Source organism: Hibiscus syriacus, unplaced genomic scaffold (assembly GCF_006381635.1).
Source record: "Hibiscus syriacus cultivar Baekdansim isolate YM2019G1 unplaced genomic scaffold, ASM638163v2 tig00116954_pilon, whole genome shotgun sequence".
NCBI classification, from domain to species: domain Eukaryota; kingdom Viridiplantae; phylum Streptophyta; class Magnoliopsida; order Malvales; family Malvaceae; genus Hibiscus; species Hibiscus syriacus.
The window spans coordinates 252,042-269,588 of record NW_024063483.1 but is presented as its reverse complement, the minus strand read 5'-3'; the positions used below and the strand labels follow the sequence as shown (position 1 = coordinate 269,588).

The 17,547-nt window shown below is 35.2% G+C and overlaps 1 pseudogene; it reads right to left on the bottom strand.

Annotated features, from left to right (window-relative positions):
* Positions 1-944: 944 nt before the first annotated feature.
* LOC120189329 lies at positions 945-17,167 on the bottom strand (annotated as a pseudogene).
* Between the last annotated feature and the right edge of the window lie 380 nt (positions 17,168-17,547).

Below are 17,547 nucleotides of genomic sequence, written 5' to 3'. Positions count from 1 at the left end.
AGGAATTAAATTGATTTCATTGCCTTTTATTTTTGATAAAATTGCCATGTTTATATATAATTAAACCAGTATATCTTGGTCTAATTAATGCCTGTTTAATGGCATTGGATTTAATGGCCTGGTGTTGAACGTGTATCACCGTAGCTAGCGTACTCAGTACTCTGCCGAGACGAATCCAAGCGGATCGAGAAGAGTTTTCGCTTCGGTCACGGCCTTTAAGAGGTTTGCTTCGCTTGTTCTTCCACATCAACGCTTAGTGCAACGTTTTCCCTCCCCATGAGTCGGAATTGACGCGTGGTGTCGCCGAAACAGGCCATCATAACAATGTCTCCGACTCTATATCAATATAAGTCCGAAAAGATTATATCATTATCCGACTCAGTTTTTTAAAAAAAAAACCCAACCTTATCATATTAGGTTGAAATTCGTCAAGTACGAGTCTCATGTTTATCCTTAGGAAGTTTGACTCGAAAATTAAAGACTTTTACTCGATATAGACCCGCAACAAACTCATCATGTATTTTGAGATAAAAATTTGTTCGATCCAAGTTGATATGAATAATTCAATTTTATTCGACAAGACAGAATTAATTGAATATACATATAGAACGACTTGATATTTGTTTATAAAATAGTGTAATGCAAAGAAGTAGTTTGTATTACACATTGGTGAGATACAAGCTTGGTGAAAGATATATATACGGATCTTTATCTTTACTCATATTAAGTAATAAAGGAGGAAGCCCACAATCACAAGATTAATAGCTTTGTACCCTACTTATTGAGCTAAAACGAACTCTTAAGGATGATGATACATGAAAAACTCTAAACGAGTCGTATCGTAAACTTTTCAAAACAAACCATAAAATTCGAATCACCAAACTTGGAAATAATTGCATAAGGAACATAACCGTATATAGACACTAAACAATTTTAATGTTTTTTCATTTCAAACATGAGATAACTCTTGAATCCAATACCTTTAACGCTTCCCTAGGTTTGATGAAAATGGGGGCATGTATTGGTTCAAAGAAGCTCCTTGGGACACAAAGTAAGCCATCGGTGCCTCAAAAGTTCCTTGTTTTACAACCCTATTCTCCAAAGCTGCAATTATTTTGTTTCCTATACATTCTATAGGTAAAATGCAATGAATCTTCAATTCTAGAGCAACATTCTTCCATCACCTTTGGGTCAAGCTCTTTTTCATCGTTGCCTTCCTTTGCCTTAAGCTCCCAGAATATGACATAGTGGTCTGGTGTTGAAGATGTATCACCGTATCTAGTGTATTCTGTCAAGATGAATCCAAGTGGATTGAGAAGAGGTTTCGCTTCCATCACGGCCCTTAAGAAGTCTGCTTCGCTTGTTCTTTCCCCACAAATAGGAATTGAGGTGGATTGTTGTGGAAGCCTGTCACCATAAAAACGTCGCCAACTCTATAGCGATATAATCCTGAGAAGATTAGATCATTATCCGATGCGTTAATTTTGGCATTTGATTAAATTCATATTATGATTTAGTAGTAGGGAAGTTTACCTCTAGAACTCGTGACAAGTAGTTCATAACATCAAACAAGCTTCACATTTACAAGATCAACAGGTTTGGTATCTTCATCATTGCTCTTCATTTCTATAGATTCACTACCCGATTTTGAGATTCCGTAACACATTCTTCCTTTATCGGAACAAATTCATAATAAACTACATCAGGGAGAAATGTGTAAGAGACATAGACATCTGAAGGTTTACATAGAGGTTCTAAGTTTATCCCAAGGGCACCTTCCGAGCAACCATAAAAACCTGACACTAATGGGAGCCCTTCGCAATAGAAATCAAGTGCTTTAGTGTATTGAATCATAGAACCCCTACATACGGAATTAATGTACTTTGTTTTAGGCCATAGCTTTCTGATTATCCCATGATTTGCAACTACATATGTTTTCTATCAAGTCGGCCAATTCTGGATTAGGCTTCAAGATTAATGATGCTGCATTTCGGCATCCCAAGTCAGTGATCCGATCACTTATTTGACCAGTTCTTATATTAGGGCATAGCTCTTGCCAGTTATTTTCTAAAAACTTGAAACCTCTTAGAACCGTAGATGCGAAGAATGAACCAATCATGATGACCACATCTTGTTGTATTAAACCGAAAAGTAATTGACAGTACATGCTCTGTTTGGTGTCTGGGCAAAAGATAGTCTCAAAAGGGCTTGTGTAAAGTTTGGGCAGAAGGGCTTGAATACTCTTAAACACTCTTGATGAGACTGCGCTTGCCTTGAGGCCAGAAGGATTTTCAATATCTGGTTTGGCAAACATAAGTTCCATTCTTTTACCGGCTCCGTCTTTGTCACCAAAGTGCCTGTAAATAGATTAGGTAAGATTCAATACGGGAACATGAGACAAAGTCACCAATATTTCAAGACACCAACATAACACAGGATACTGATGTTAGTTTTTACTCGAACTCAAATGTGAACCAGATATGAGTAGTTAAAAAAAACAAAGTATTTGGAGGGTATTTGAAGAATTATATCACTGTACTTATGTCCAACTATCGAACATAGATGCTGTAAGTTTGGAGGCTGATTGAAGGTTGGGTGCCGGAGCTGGTGTGGGCAGTGACTAGGCTTAAAGGTAAACGTTCCTGTCCACTTTGCTTAAACTGGCCTGGAATGCATATATCTACAGAGTTGGTGGGAAAGGAATTGTAGGGTGTTTGGGGGTGGAAGGAAGGATGTCATGGACTTGGTTCGAGAAATCAAGGAGGACGTTAGGCTGCCGCTTGTGGGATGACAGGATGAAGGTGTTAATATCAGGCTTTGTATAGATTGGGGAATTGATTCATCGGGTAATGCTGTATAGTTGGGGTGGTAATGTAGTTTTGGTTTTGAGGTTGCAGGAAGCTCTAGTTTGTGTTATTAGTCAACTAGTACTTTGTATATTTGTGGCAGTCACTGCTTTCTTTGGGTAATGAAATTCATCATTCATCCAAAAAAATAAAATCTAAACCATATCCCTATACTCACGAGTCACATCCAGAGCTATAGATCGATGATTCTCTTCTTCAGCTCATTGATCAGATTAGTAAACAATCAATCAGTGTACAAATCAAATGATAAACTTCAATAAAATCGGGATGGGGAAGCTTACTTTGTCATCACAGACCGGTACAAGGTAACAAACGATGGCGTTAAGTCGACACTTTTACCAGTGACAGGTATCAGCTTTGGCTGCCCACCTGATGTCCCAGTACTGCATTTAATCAAACAGATGATAAACTTATTGAGAAGAAAAAAGAAAGGAAAAACACAAAGGAAAGCACACAAAAAACAAAGAAACCCATGCCTTAGAGAGAACCCAGTGACGGATTCAGCTAAAAGAATATTTAAAGATGCCTCCCCATTGGCTATTCTATCAATATAACTATAAGGCTTGAGATCTTCATAAGCAACAATGGGTACATTCTTTTTGAAGAGTAGCTTGTCGGTTTGGCCATGGAGGAACCGCCTCAAGTATTTCACCCCCCAACTGGTCCTGAATTTACTGGGCATTTGTGGTAAATTCCTCCAGCACCTTCAACCCAGCTTCATATTCATCGGTTGCATCAATTCTAAAACCGATCTCTGCTCTGAAAACGATAAGATATTCGAAGCTCTTCGTGTTTTATTATTTACGCTATGGAAACGGTTAGATAACGACATGTATAATGGCTATAGACATCAAAGGTTTTTTATTTTTAATCAAATTATATTTTTATTTTCTTAAATTTATATATTAGTTAGTTAACGTCACGTTAAATTTAAGCCGAACTCTGACATAAACTTGCACCCTCCAAAATCTTTGTAATAAAATATATAAGGATATTTACTTATATGACCCTCAAGTTTGTTTTAAATTTTATCCTTCATTTTTTGTCCCCTAAGTTTGATTTCCGACTATATGCCGCGCATATATAATATTTCTTATGCTTAGGGTTATTATTTCTACATATGTATATGAATATGCTTATTGTTACATCTATATGACATTCATTACAAAATGATTAAAATATTCTATATACTGTCGATAAATCAAATAAATAAATATTTTATGCTACATTCATGAAGTAATTTATGTGACGATATCCTCTTGGAGTTCTTGAACCTGATCTTGCCTAATCATTTTGCAGACAATCGCTAATCAAGATATTCAAGGGGTGATCAAAGTCCCCGGGTCATGGTAAGCAAATGCACTTGTAGCTTATCATCGACCTCCGCAATTACAACACCTCACACACTTGTGCTCTTAAGCTATCAGCTCTCCCAAACTTAAGGATGAAACCCTTGATCCATGCACCATTATCGTAACACCCTTAATCCGACTTGGAAGTTTGATCGAATAAATGATGTTACATTTAGACTCCGAAACAGTTCGGAGTCACGAATGGACACGATTCAGGCAATTATCAAGGAATTAAAGGCGTTAAACTAAGAAGGGATTGAATTGCAAAGAAATCATAATATATTGCAACATACGCAATTCGATTAAAATATCAAACATCGACGAACACACATGGAAACGGCGAAATATTCAAGTGATCACATAGGAGTTTTGGGGCTGAAAAACTTAGCTATAACTCTTGAATCCAATATCTCTAAGGCTTCCTTAGATTTGATGCAAACGGGCGTCTTATATTGGCTCAAAGAAGCTCCTCTGGATATGAAGTAATCCATTAGCGCCTCAAAAGTTCCTTGTTTTACCACCCTAATCTCCAAAGCTTCAATTATATTTTCTTTCCTATACAATCTATAGGTATAATGTAATGAATCTTCCATTCGTGAGCAACATTCTTCCATTACCTTCAGGTCGAGCTTGTTGACGTTGTTGCCTTCTTTTTCCTTGAGCTCCCAGAATATGACATAGTGACCTGGTGTTGAAGATGTATCACCGCAGCTACTGTACTCTGACAAGATGAATCCAAGTGGATCGAGAAGAGTTTTCGCTTCAGTAACGGCTTTTAGAGGTCTGCTTCGCTTGTTTTTTCCGCATCAACGCCTAGAGCAACGTTTTGCCTCATCACAAATCGGAGTTGAGGTGTATTGTTGTGGAAACCTGTCACCATAAAAACGTCGCCGACTCTATATTGATATAATCCTGAAATGATTAGATCATTACCCGATGCGTTAATTTTCGTATTTGATTAAATTTGGATCATGATTTAGAAGTTGTAGGAAATTTTACCTCTAGAACTTGTGACAAGTAGTTCATAACATTGACCAAGCTTCACATTTACAAGATCAACAGGTTTGGTATCTTCATCACCGCTCTTCGTTTCTGTAGATTCACCGGGAGACACACAGTTAAACAGATCCTGATTTTGAGATTCCATAACGCAATCTATCTTTGCTGGAACAAATTCGTAGCAAACCGTATTGGGTAGCAACGTGTAAGAGACATCTGAAGGTTTACATAGTGGTTCTAAGTTGATCCCAGAGGCACCTTCCGAGCAACCATAAGAACCTGACACCAAAGGGAGCCCTCCGCAATAGAACTCAAGTTCTGCAGTGTATTGCATCATAGAACCTGTACATGCGGCACTAATGTACTTCGTTTTAGGCCATAACTTTCTGATTATTCCATCCCATGATTTGCAGCTACATATGTTTTCCATCAAGTCGGCCAACTCCGGATTAGGCTTCAAGATTAATGTTGCTGCATTTCTGCATCCCGAGTCAGTGATCCGGTCACTTATTTGACCAGTTCTTATATCAGAGCATAGCTCTTGCCAGTTATTTTCTAAAAACTTGAAACCTCTTATACTGTAGATGCGAAGAGTGAACCGATCATGATGACCTCATCTCGTTGTACTAAACCGAAAAGTAATTGACAGTACATGCTCTGTTTTGTGTCTGGGCAAAATATAGTCTCAAAAGGGCTTGTGTAAAGCTTGGGGAAAAGGGCTTTGTTGAGTTAATCGATTGACGGAATCGATCAAGAGGGGAGTGAATTGGCAATAAAATTTTAGTGGAAGCTTTTGCAGAAAATTGAAAGAAATTGCACAGCGATTTAGAGTGGTTCGACTTTCTCAACCAAAATCTACGTCTACTACCTTAGCTATCACACTAAGGATTTTCCACAAATTCACTAATTTGTCTTTCTTTTGAGGACAAAGAGTAACCTTACAAACCCTCAAGAATTATACCCCAAATTCTTGAGAACACTCTCTCCCTAAGAGAACAATACAAATTTGCAAACTTACAAAGAAATCCTCAAAAGGTAGATTGTTTGCACAATTCTAAAACAAAGAAAAGAACACTCAAGAATGAATACAATTGAGCACAATAAGTGTTCTTGAAAGAAAAATGAATATTGAATGAAAAATAGGCTTGAAATGCTCAAACTTGAGGTTTGATGCTTTCTCTTTGATTCTCTCTTGATTCTAGTTGCTTGATGTTTCTTGTTATTGATCAATGACTTCTAAGCTTGCTTAAATACACCTTGAATCACTTATGAACGTTGGGGATGATTAGTGGAGTCAATATAGCCGTTTAAGTGTGAAAACAATTAATTAAAAACAATTGGGAGCGTCAGTGCATCGATGCATACCCATGGTGCATCGGTGCATCGGTGCATCAGTGTAAAATTCAAATATTTTGACCGTTGGACCCTTAGTGCATCGGTGCACTAAGAGTGCATCGATGCATCAAGTGCATTCGATGTTTCAAAATAGCCAGAGTGCATCGATGCATCAAATGCATTCGATGTTTTCATAAAATCCTCAGTGCATCGGTGCATGGTATGTGCATCGATGCATGAAATGCATTCGATGTTCAATTTAATTCATGGTGAATCGATGCATGGATTGTGCATCGGTTCCTTACTCTGAAAAATTGATTTTAGGCTTGATTTTTGGTTCAAAATACTTTGTGAAAATTGTTTCAAAAATATATTAAGTATAAAACACAATTTTACACATTTAGTAAGGTTTGAAATTGATCTTAAAAGACTTGGAGTAATAATTTGATATTCAATTAATTGAATCGAATATATTTAGAAAATCATTTGTAAAATCTTAAAATTTATTTAAACTAATTTGTTATATCGAAATACAAATTTTTTTCAACAATCTCCCCCTTTTTGATATAACAAAACATTTGTGTTATTTTAAGATTTTCTAAAAATTTGAAATCAATTTCAATTTAGAAAAATTACTCCCCCTTACTATAACACTTCTCCCTTTTAAAACATTTTAACACTTAACATTTCTCCCCTTTTTTGTTAAATCAAAAAGACTTAAAATCGATTTGAACAAGGTTTTGAAAAACATAGCCAATTAAATATATATATATATATAGCTTAAGCTGCTAAGATCACAATCAAAAGAGAGTTAGCCATTAGTTTCATAATCAATATTCATAATAAAAATGTGAAATGGTAAATTGGTCATATTGCAACTAAAAAATAAATGATGCATATGTTGTAATAAACCAAAATATATATAAAATATCAAACAGTCATCCAACGTTCAAAGAAAGATAATCCAAAATGTTTTAACAATTCAAGTTCAACCCAAAAACAATGAAAGATAAGTCTATTCATCCATTGAAGGATCAGGAGGAGGAGGAGGGAAACGAGCTCTCATCTCAAGCGAGAGTGCATCCAAACGATCATTCATATCTTGTTTTCGAGCTCCCAAGGTAGAGAGTTGGGACTCAATGAATGTGTAGCGCGAATCCATGGACACATACCGTAAATCAAATGTCTCCAAAAACGAATGAAAATACGGAGGCATTTGTTCTTCTTGTGGAGCTGGTTCCGGTGCAGGCTCGTCATCAGGTACGTGATCATCGATGTCTTGCATAAGTTGTTGAAATTCAGGATCATCGTCATCACCGGAGCTGGAGGTGGAGGAGCACGAGAGGAGCTAGGAGCAGCTCGTGAGGAACTAGCTCCCGGAGTTTGCTTTTCGGGTCTAAAAACCCATTGACCGGTAACCTCGTTTTGTTTCCAATCCGCTTTCTTCAAGGATGTGAGATTGATTTGATTTTGAAGTGGGATAGGATTGTCAAGAGAAACGTCTAGACCAAGTTTGATAAAGAGGATACTAAGAAGACATCCATAAATCAATGTTTCAACATGTTTTGAAGGAACAATGTTTTTGATATCCACTAGTTGACTGAATATAATGTGGGGTAGATTTATTTTGATTTTATTTTTAAGACAATACATCCACCATAAGTCTCTAGCACGAAGTGTGGAGTACCTACCTCCGGATGGTCTAAACCACCAAGAGATCATCAAATGGAGAAAACGATCGTGATGAGATCGTAGAGTACTAACACTTGAGTTTGGAACATAAGGATATTCCACATTTTCACTTTCATTATATACTCCATTATCATCTAACCCAAATCGGAAAGCTATAATCTCGGGGTCAATATTAATATATTGGCCTAAAAGATAGGATCTAATGGCTATAGTTTCACATTGAGTTTCATTTTGAATACACACCACATTGGAATAGAAAATGCGGACCAATTGTTGATAGACGACAGGTTTAAGCTTAAACAATTTATCAAACTTCCAAGCTTTAAGAATCGGAAGGTATTCGAAATCAATGTCAACCATAGCTTGAAGGGAAGGAATATGCTCTTCACGGATTCTATAAGTTTGGAAAGAGTTTTTGTACCTAGAGTACAATTCGTCTCTACGACGCTCAGGCATGTTAAAACAAGATCCTAATAGAAATGAAGGTGGAGGAGGAACGGATTAAGAGGTTGAGGAACGGGATGACGGTTTTGGTTTGACCGACTCGAAGATGACCTAGGTCGTTTAGGATTTGACATGATTAAAGGAAATCAGAATAAGGAATATCACCTGCAATTTGAAACACATGTATGCATAATCAATCCCAAAACTCAAATGAATCCTCAATAATTCAAGGTTCTCTAAACCATATCCTAATGGGTATATTTTGAAAACTTTTTAATAATATCATAATATAGTTTTCATGAAAACAACACAATTAAATAAAAAATATTACTAATTTTGATTTTTTAAATTTCGAAATTCAAAGAAAAATCTTGAAAAATTGTTTGTTTTTGACGAAATTGGTAGTAAAATCTAGTTTAGAACCAACAAACAATCAATGCCTGATATAATGTTCATCCTAGAACTAATCAAAACTAGTTCTAAAATCAAAAATCAATAAAATAGAGTTTTTTTTTGAAATATTACCTTGAAAATTTGGATTGAGAGGGATGAGGAGTTTTTTTGCACGATTTAATGATATAAGAAGGTTTGAAAGTTGAAAAACTTGAAGATTCCGACGAAAATCGTTGATTTTGAGCAAGAATGGAGATATTTAGAGTGAGAGGGACGAATGGCTAGAGAGGATAGTTTTTAGGGTTTGAGATAAATAAGAAAAATAAGCTTTTAAAACCCCAAAACCCAACGGATACATCGATGCATGACCATGTGCATCGATGCACATTCAAGGCGTGCATCGATGCACATTCAAGGCGTGCATCGATGCACATTCAAAGGGATGCATCAATGCACTGTTAAGTGTATCGATGCACTAAGCACATAAATGATAAAAATCCATTTTTAAAATACTCAAAATGCTAAATTAACTTTCTCTAGTGGTATTGGCAACTCATATATTGAAAATTAATCATGTTCAAATAATCAAATTAATCTTTAAACTATATTTGAACATAAAATTAATTTTCATCAAGAATCATAAACTCCCTCTAACTAATAGCAATGAATGCAATCAAAAAATAAGAAATTTTCATTTAGTCTTAAAAGTGCTAAAATTATTTTAAACACTAAGTGAAGATAGGTTGGTCAAACCTAATTCTCTCCTAAGTGTCCAAAATCTTTCCTTGTCTAAAGGTTTTGTAAAGATATCCGCTAATTGGTGCAAAGTATCAACAAATTCTAGAACTACATCTTCCTTAGTGACATGGTCTCTAATGAAGTGATGTCTTATTTCAATGTGCTTAGTTCTAGAGTGTTGGATGGGATTTTTAGTGAGACAAATAGCACTAGTATTGTCACACTTGATAGGAATGGTACCTATTTTAATTCATAATCAAAAAGTTGTTGTTTCATCCATAAAAATTGTGCAGAACAACTACCAGCTGAAATGTATTCGGCTTCAGTGGTAGATAATGCAACACAATTTTGTTTCTTTGAAAACCAAGAAATCATCATATTTCCAAGGAATTGGCAAGTACCAGAGGTGCTTTTCCTATCTAATTTGCATCCTCCATAATCCGCATCAGAAAAGGCATGCAAGCTAAAGCTAGAGTCTCTAGGATACCAAAGTCCTAAACTAAGAGTGTCCTTAAGGTATCTAAAGATTCTCTTAACAGCTAGTAAATGTGATTCCTTAGGGCATGATTGAAATCTAGCACATAAGCAAACACTAAACATAACATCTACACATTTACCTCCTTCATCCAAGTCAAGCTTTGTAGAAGAGCTCATTGGAGTGTCATGAGGTTTCCCATTTTCCAGTCCAAACTTCTTGAGCATATCTTTGACGTACTTAGCTTGATTGATGAAGATGCCATCTTTTCTTTGCTTTATTTGGAGTCCCAAGAAAAATGAGAGCTCCCCCATCATGCTCATCTCAAACTCACTTTGCATTAGCTTAGAAAATTCTTGGCAAATAACATCATTAGTAGAACCAAATATTATATCATCAACATAAATTTGAACTACTAATAAATCTTTATCTTTATGCTTTAAAAACAATGTAGTGTCAACCTTCCCTTTTGAAAAACCTTTTTCAATTAAAAAGTTTGACAATCTTTCATACTAAACTCTAGGAGCTTGTTTTAAACCATAAAGCGCTTTTGTCAATTTAAGAACATGATCCAGAAATTTTGAATCTTCAAAACCTGGAGGTTGTTCCACATACACTTCTTCCTTTATAAAACCATTTAAAAATGCACTTTTAACATCAATTTGATATAATTTAAATTCATGAAAACATGCAAATGCTAATAACATTCTAATTGCTTCCATCCTAGCTACGGGGAGCGTATGTTTCAACATAGTCTATGCCTTCTTCTTGAGTATACCCTTGAGCAAAAAGTCTAGCCTTGTTTCTCACTATATTACCACTCTCATCAAGCTTATTCCTAAATACCCATCTAGTACCTACAGTAGATTTATTACTAGGCCTTTCAACTAATGTCCATACTTTACTTCTCTCAAATTGATTTAATTCTTCTTGCATAGCCATAATCCAATGTTCATCTTTTAATGCTTCTTTAATATTCTTAGGCTCTATGCATGAAATAAATGCAACATAATTACAAATATTTCTAAGAGAAGATCGAGTTGTTACCCCTTTGGATGGATCACTTATAATCTCACCATCCTTGACATAGTTGTACTCTCTTGGATAAGATACTTCCCTTTCTTCAATGGTTGGATTCTCAAGAGGATCATGAGTTACCTCATCTTTTGTTTCTTCCTTTGATGATGGTTCTTCAACGTCATGTCTAGCTTCATTTGTATTTATAATACCTACATCATCATTCACACAAGAATCCTTCCTCGGAAGGGGATTATCATCGAAAACAACCTGTATAGACTCTTATACGACTAAAGTTCTTTTATTAAATACTCGATAAGCTTTAGAATTTAAGGAATAACCCAAAAAAATTCCTTCATCACTTTTAGCATCAAATTTGCTAAGGTTTTCTTTACCGTTGTTTAAAATAAAACATTTACATCCAAAAGGATGAAAATAGCTAATGTTAGGCTTTTTATTTTTGAAAATTTCATATGGAGTTTTCTTTAAAATAGGCCTAATCATTACTCGATTTACAACATAACAAGCGGTATTTGTGGCTTCCGCCTAAAAATATTTTGGAAATTATTTTCACAAAGCATGGTTCTAGCCATTTCTTCTAAAGTTCGATTTTTCCTCTCAACAACTCCATTTTGTTGAGGGGTTCTAGGTGCTGAAAAATTATGGCTAATACCATTAGAATTACAAAATTCATTAAATCCAAGATTTTCAAATTCAGTGCCATGATCACTTCTAACACTAGTGATAGAGTAGCCTTTTTCGTTTTGGACTAGTTTTGAAAATGTGATGAAATTTTCTAATGCTTCATCTTTGTACTTAAGAATAGAACCCAAGTATATCTAGAATAGTCATCTACCAAGACAAATGCATATTGTTTTCCACCCAAGCTAGTAGTCCTAGTTTGCCCAAAAAGATCTATATGGATCAATTGTAATACTCTACTAGTTGATATGTCATTAATGGATTTAAAAGAAACTCGCTTTTGTTTTCCTTTAGCATAAGCATCACATATTTTATCATTATCAAATTTAAGCTTAGGCAACCCTCGAACTATATCACCTTGAGTTAGCCGTTGCAAAACACTCATACTAGCATTTCCTAGTCTCATATGCCATAACCAACTGTCATGTTCATCCTTAGCAACTAGGCAAAAATTAGTCATATCAATAGAATCTAAATGCACCATGTATATGTTTCCTATTCTATGACCAACAAGCATAATCCGATTAGATGCAATGTCAATGACTTTACAACCATTAATATCAAACATGACATTGAATCCCTTATCACAAAATTGACTAATACTGAATAGATTATGCTTTAATCCATTCACATATAAAACATTCTTAATTTGTATGGAAGATGTATTACCAATAGTATCAATACCTTCAATGTGACCTTTTGAATCATCACCAAAAGTCACTTCTCCTCCATTTTTGGCATAAAGCTCAATCTCATGTGTCTTGAGCACCAACTATCAAGGTACCATGAATTTGGATTTATTTCCCGTGCCTTGTAGCAATGCTCCTTTTCCTACAAACATACATTAATTTCTAATTTTTGGTACTCAAATTTTTTTGGGTCTATATTCATTAGTTTCCAAAATCCTAATCCTCTTAGGTATCCATTTGTGTAGGATATCCTTATCTTTAGTAGTAATGAGCTCTTTAGGAACCCATATACTTCTAATGATTTTTCCATTAGAGGTTCTTTGGGACATCTATGATTGTAGTTTTTAAAACTTTTTCTAACAAAGTTGGATTTTGAATTTTCTCCATTTTCAAAACGTTTTGTTCCAACTTTATCAAAAGAAGTTTTAAGATCATCAATTTTCTTTTGATGATCATCATTGACCTTTGAAAGTAAATTTTTCAAATCCAAATTTTTCTTTTCAAACTCTTCTAGTTTGATTTGCAAATATTTGATTTTACTTTCAAGATCGTTGTTGGTTTTGGATATGAGTTTATTTCATTTTTCAATTTTGAAACATCATTTTTATATTTTAAAAACAATTTCTCATCATCCGAAGCCAACCCATTATATTCCTCTAATAACTCTTCATAGGATAAATCATCAAAATCAGATGAGTTAGAGGTTACCTTAGAATCTTCCCCGAATGCCATCAAGCACAAGTTTTCTACTTCTTGTTCCTCTTCATCGGAACCTTCTTCATCGCTCCATGTAGCCACATGAGCCTTGTGTTTATTCTTTGATTGACCCTTTTTCTTTAATTTTGGGCAATCATATTTGACATGCCCCGACTTTTTGCATTCATAGCAAATGATTGGGTCCTTCTCTTTTGGTTCATTTTTGAGGCCTTCATTTCGTTTGAAAGGTCTCATCATTTTTCTGAACCGTTTGGCAAACAATGCCATTTCCTCATCATCACCATCTTCATCCGAATCACTCTCATTTTTTGTGGATTTGAGAGCAACTCCAATGTTTTTCTTCTTCTCCTTCTTCTTTGGTATCTCTTCAATCTTATCAAGGTCCACCTCATCTTCAAGCATCATTTCATGAGTGAGGAGTGAACCGATTAGCTCTTCTAGAGTTAAGGACGTTAGATCCTTAGACTCGATGATTGCCGTCTTCTTTGATTGCCACGATTTTGGGAGGGAGTAGACTAACTTCCTCACAAGCTTTTCATTTGAAATGATCTCTCCATATGATTTGAGACCATTGAAGATCGTTGAGAATCTATCCGTTATAGCTTTGATAACTTCATTTGGTTTCATCCTGAAATTTTCATAGCTATGCATTAGAATACTAATTTTAGATTTCTTTACCTCATCGGTACCTTCATGAGTGACTTGAAGTTTGTCTCATATTTCTTTGGCGGTTGTACAAGATGAAACTCTTCCGTATTCATCTGGTCTAAGAGCACAAAATATGATATGGATGGCTTTGGAGTTGAGCTGGAACATTTTTGTCTCTCATTCACTCCATAATCTTGGATGGGTGAGAGGCTTGAAGTATCATTCTTCTACAACATTCCATGCTCCCATGTCACTTGCTTGAATGAAGTACATCATCCTATTTTTCCAATAGGCATAATTAGACCCATTGAAGAAAGGAGGCTTGTTGATGGGCATCGAATCGAGACCGGAGTCGAAGTTTGAAGTAGAGTCCATTTATGACTTTGATTATCGATGTAACTCTTCCCGAATCGACTCAAGAGGCGATTAATCCTTCAAATGGTTTAGGCTCTGATACTAATTGTTGAGTTAATCGATTGACAGAATCGGCCAAGAGGAGGTGAATTGGCAATAAAATTTTGGTTGAAGCTTTTACAGAAAATTGAAAGAAATCGCACAGCGATTTAGAGTGATTCGACTTTCTCAACCAAAGTCTACGTCCACTACCTTAGCTATCCACACTAAGGATTTTCCACAAATTCACTAACTTGTCTTTCTTTTGAGGATAAAGAGTAACCTTACAAACCCTCAAGAATTATACCCCAAGTTCTTGAGAACACTCTCTCCCAAAGAGAACAATACAAATTTGCAAACTTACAAAGAAATCCTCACAAGGTAGATTGTTTGCACAATTCTAGAACAAAGAAAAGAACACTCAAGAATGAATACAATTGAGCACAATAAGTGTTCTTAAAAGTAAAATGAATATTGAATGAAAAATAGGCTTGAAATGCTCAAACTTGAGGTTTGATGCTTTCTATTTGTTTCTCTCTTGATTCTAGTTGCTTGATGTTTTTGTTATTGATCAATGGCTTCTAAGCTTGCTTAAATACACTTTGAATCACTTCTGAACATTGGGGATGATTAGTGGAGTCAATATAGTCGTTTAAGTGTGAAAACAATTAATTAAAAACAATTGGGGGCGTCAGTGCATCGATGCATACCCATGGTGCATCGGTGTATCAGTGTAAAATTCAAATATTTTGACCGTTGGACCCTTAGTGCATCGGTGCACTAAGAGTGCATCGATGCATCAAGTGCATTCGATGTTTCAAAATAGCCAGAGTGCATCGATGCATGGCTGGTGCATCGATGCATCAAATGCATTCGATGTTTTCATAAAATCCTCAGTGCATCGGTGCATTGTATGTGCATCGATGCATGAAATGCATTCGATGTTCAATTTAATTCATGGTGCATCAATGCATGGATCGGTGCATCGGCATCACTCTGAAAAATTGATTTTAGGCTTGATTTTTGGTTCAAAATACTTTGTGAAAATTGTTTCAAAAATATATTAAGTATAAAAAACAATTTTACACATTTAGTAAGGTTTGAAATTGATCTTAAAAGACTTGGAGTAATAATTTGATATTCAATTAATTGAATCGAATATATTTAGAAAATCATTTGTAAAATCTTAAAATTTATTTAAACTAATTTGTTATATCGAAATACAAAAATGTTTTCAACATGCTTGAATACTCTTAAACAATCTTGATGAGACTGCGCTTGCCTGGAGGCCAGAAGGAGTTTCAAAATCTGGTTTGGCATACATGAGTTCCATTCTTTTACCGGCTTCTCCTATGTCACCAAGGTGCCTGTAAATAGATTAGGTAAGATTCATTTACGCAACCTCAATAAATTGTGATGTAGAGATTTATAAGTCAGTATGATCTATTCCACATTAAGGAAAAACAAGGTTATTTGACTGAACATTAAAGACAAGAAACAACTAAAACCAATGATTAGTTAAAAACCAGTCCTTGTACCAATACCATAGGCCTAAACCAAAGTTAACAAGACCCTCCATTACTTGGAACCTAAAACTTATAAATAAGTATATAGCCATATATGGACCCTAAAAAATCTTCTTCAAGTCATTGATCAATTAGTAAACAATCTATCAGTTTATAAATTGTTATACTTTCAGAGAAATTCTCTAAAAACTATCAAATCTCTGTCTATAAAAACCTTGGAAGATTTCACCCTCTAAACAAAACCTCTGGAATTTCCTTGGAGACACCACACCATCTCCAGAAATATCCTCCGTCAGGATAGTTCTCCGAAGTCCAGACCCCTCGGCCTTTGACGTAAACTTTGACAAAGTCAAATATGATAGTTAATGATCATATCTACATATTTGTCGGTATACTAACAGAAATAATCACTCTAAGCTTGACAATGTCCGCTAGGGATACTATAAATATCTCTCAGCACGACTAAAAAGAGACTCTTTCACTTTCCTCTCTTCTATTACTCCTCCTCGTTATACTCTCATAGAGAAAGATGAGCTCGCGGCTCAATCTCTAGTAATTGTGAGTTTTCGTCTAAATCAAAAGAAATTAATGAACCGCTACCAGCTGACGAGACAAAATTGTTCACGTCAATCTAAATTAAATTCTAAGGTTCAATAAAATTGGGAGGGGTTGCTTACTTTATCATCACAGACCGGTACAAGGCACCGAACGTTGCCATTTCCTTACCAGTTTCAGTTTCAGCAGTGATAGGTGTCAGCTTTGGTTTCCCACCTGAAGTCCCACTACTGCATTTAATCAATCAGATGACGAACTTACAAGAAAACCAGGGAGAAACACAAACAAGAAGAGAAAGCAAAGAGATTCATGCCTTCGAGAGAATCCAGTGACGGGTTCAGCTAAAAGTATATCTGAAGATGCCTCTCCATTAGCAATTCGATCAATGTAAGGCTTGAGATCTTCATAAGCAGCAATGGGTACATTCTTTTTGAAGAGTTGCTTGTCGGTTTGGCCATGGAGGAACCGCCTCAAATACTCCTTTCCTGCATTTTTACCAAGTATTTCGCTCAATAACTGGTCTTGGATTTGCTGGGCATTTGTGGTCAGTTCCTCCAGCATCTTCAACCCGGATTCATAATCATCGGTTGCCATCAATTCTAATGCTGGAAACCAGAAGAAGCTTTGTGTTTGTTTTGTTCCAGCAAAGGTAACCTTTTTTTGTTCCGACTAAAAAAGAAAAGCAAAGATATAAAGTTTGTGGTTAACATCCGTTCAGAGATCACATGATAGTTTGAAATATATATATATATATATATATATATATATATATATATAATTTAATAATCTTTTAAAATTGAATGATTAACAAAACGTAATATAATTATAATATTATTTTATAATTTTTAATAATCAAAAGAGTCATCAAAATAGCATTTTATAATACATGACAATTTTTATATCTTACCTAAGTTAATATCTATTTATAATTTTCTTTTAGTTTAATGTGCACATACTTTACATGTTGCTTAAATATTTAACTTTTAAGTAAAAAATATTCCCTTC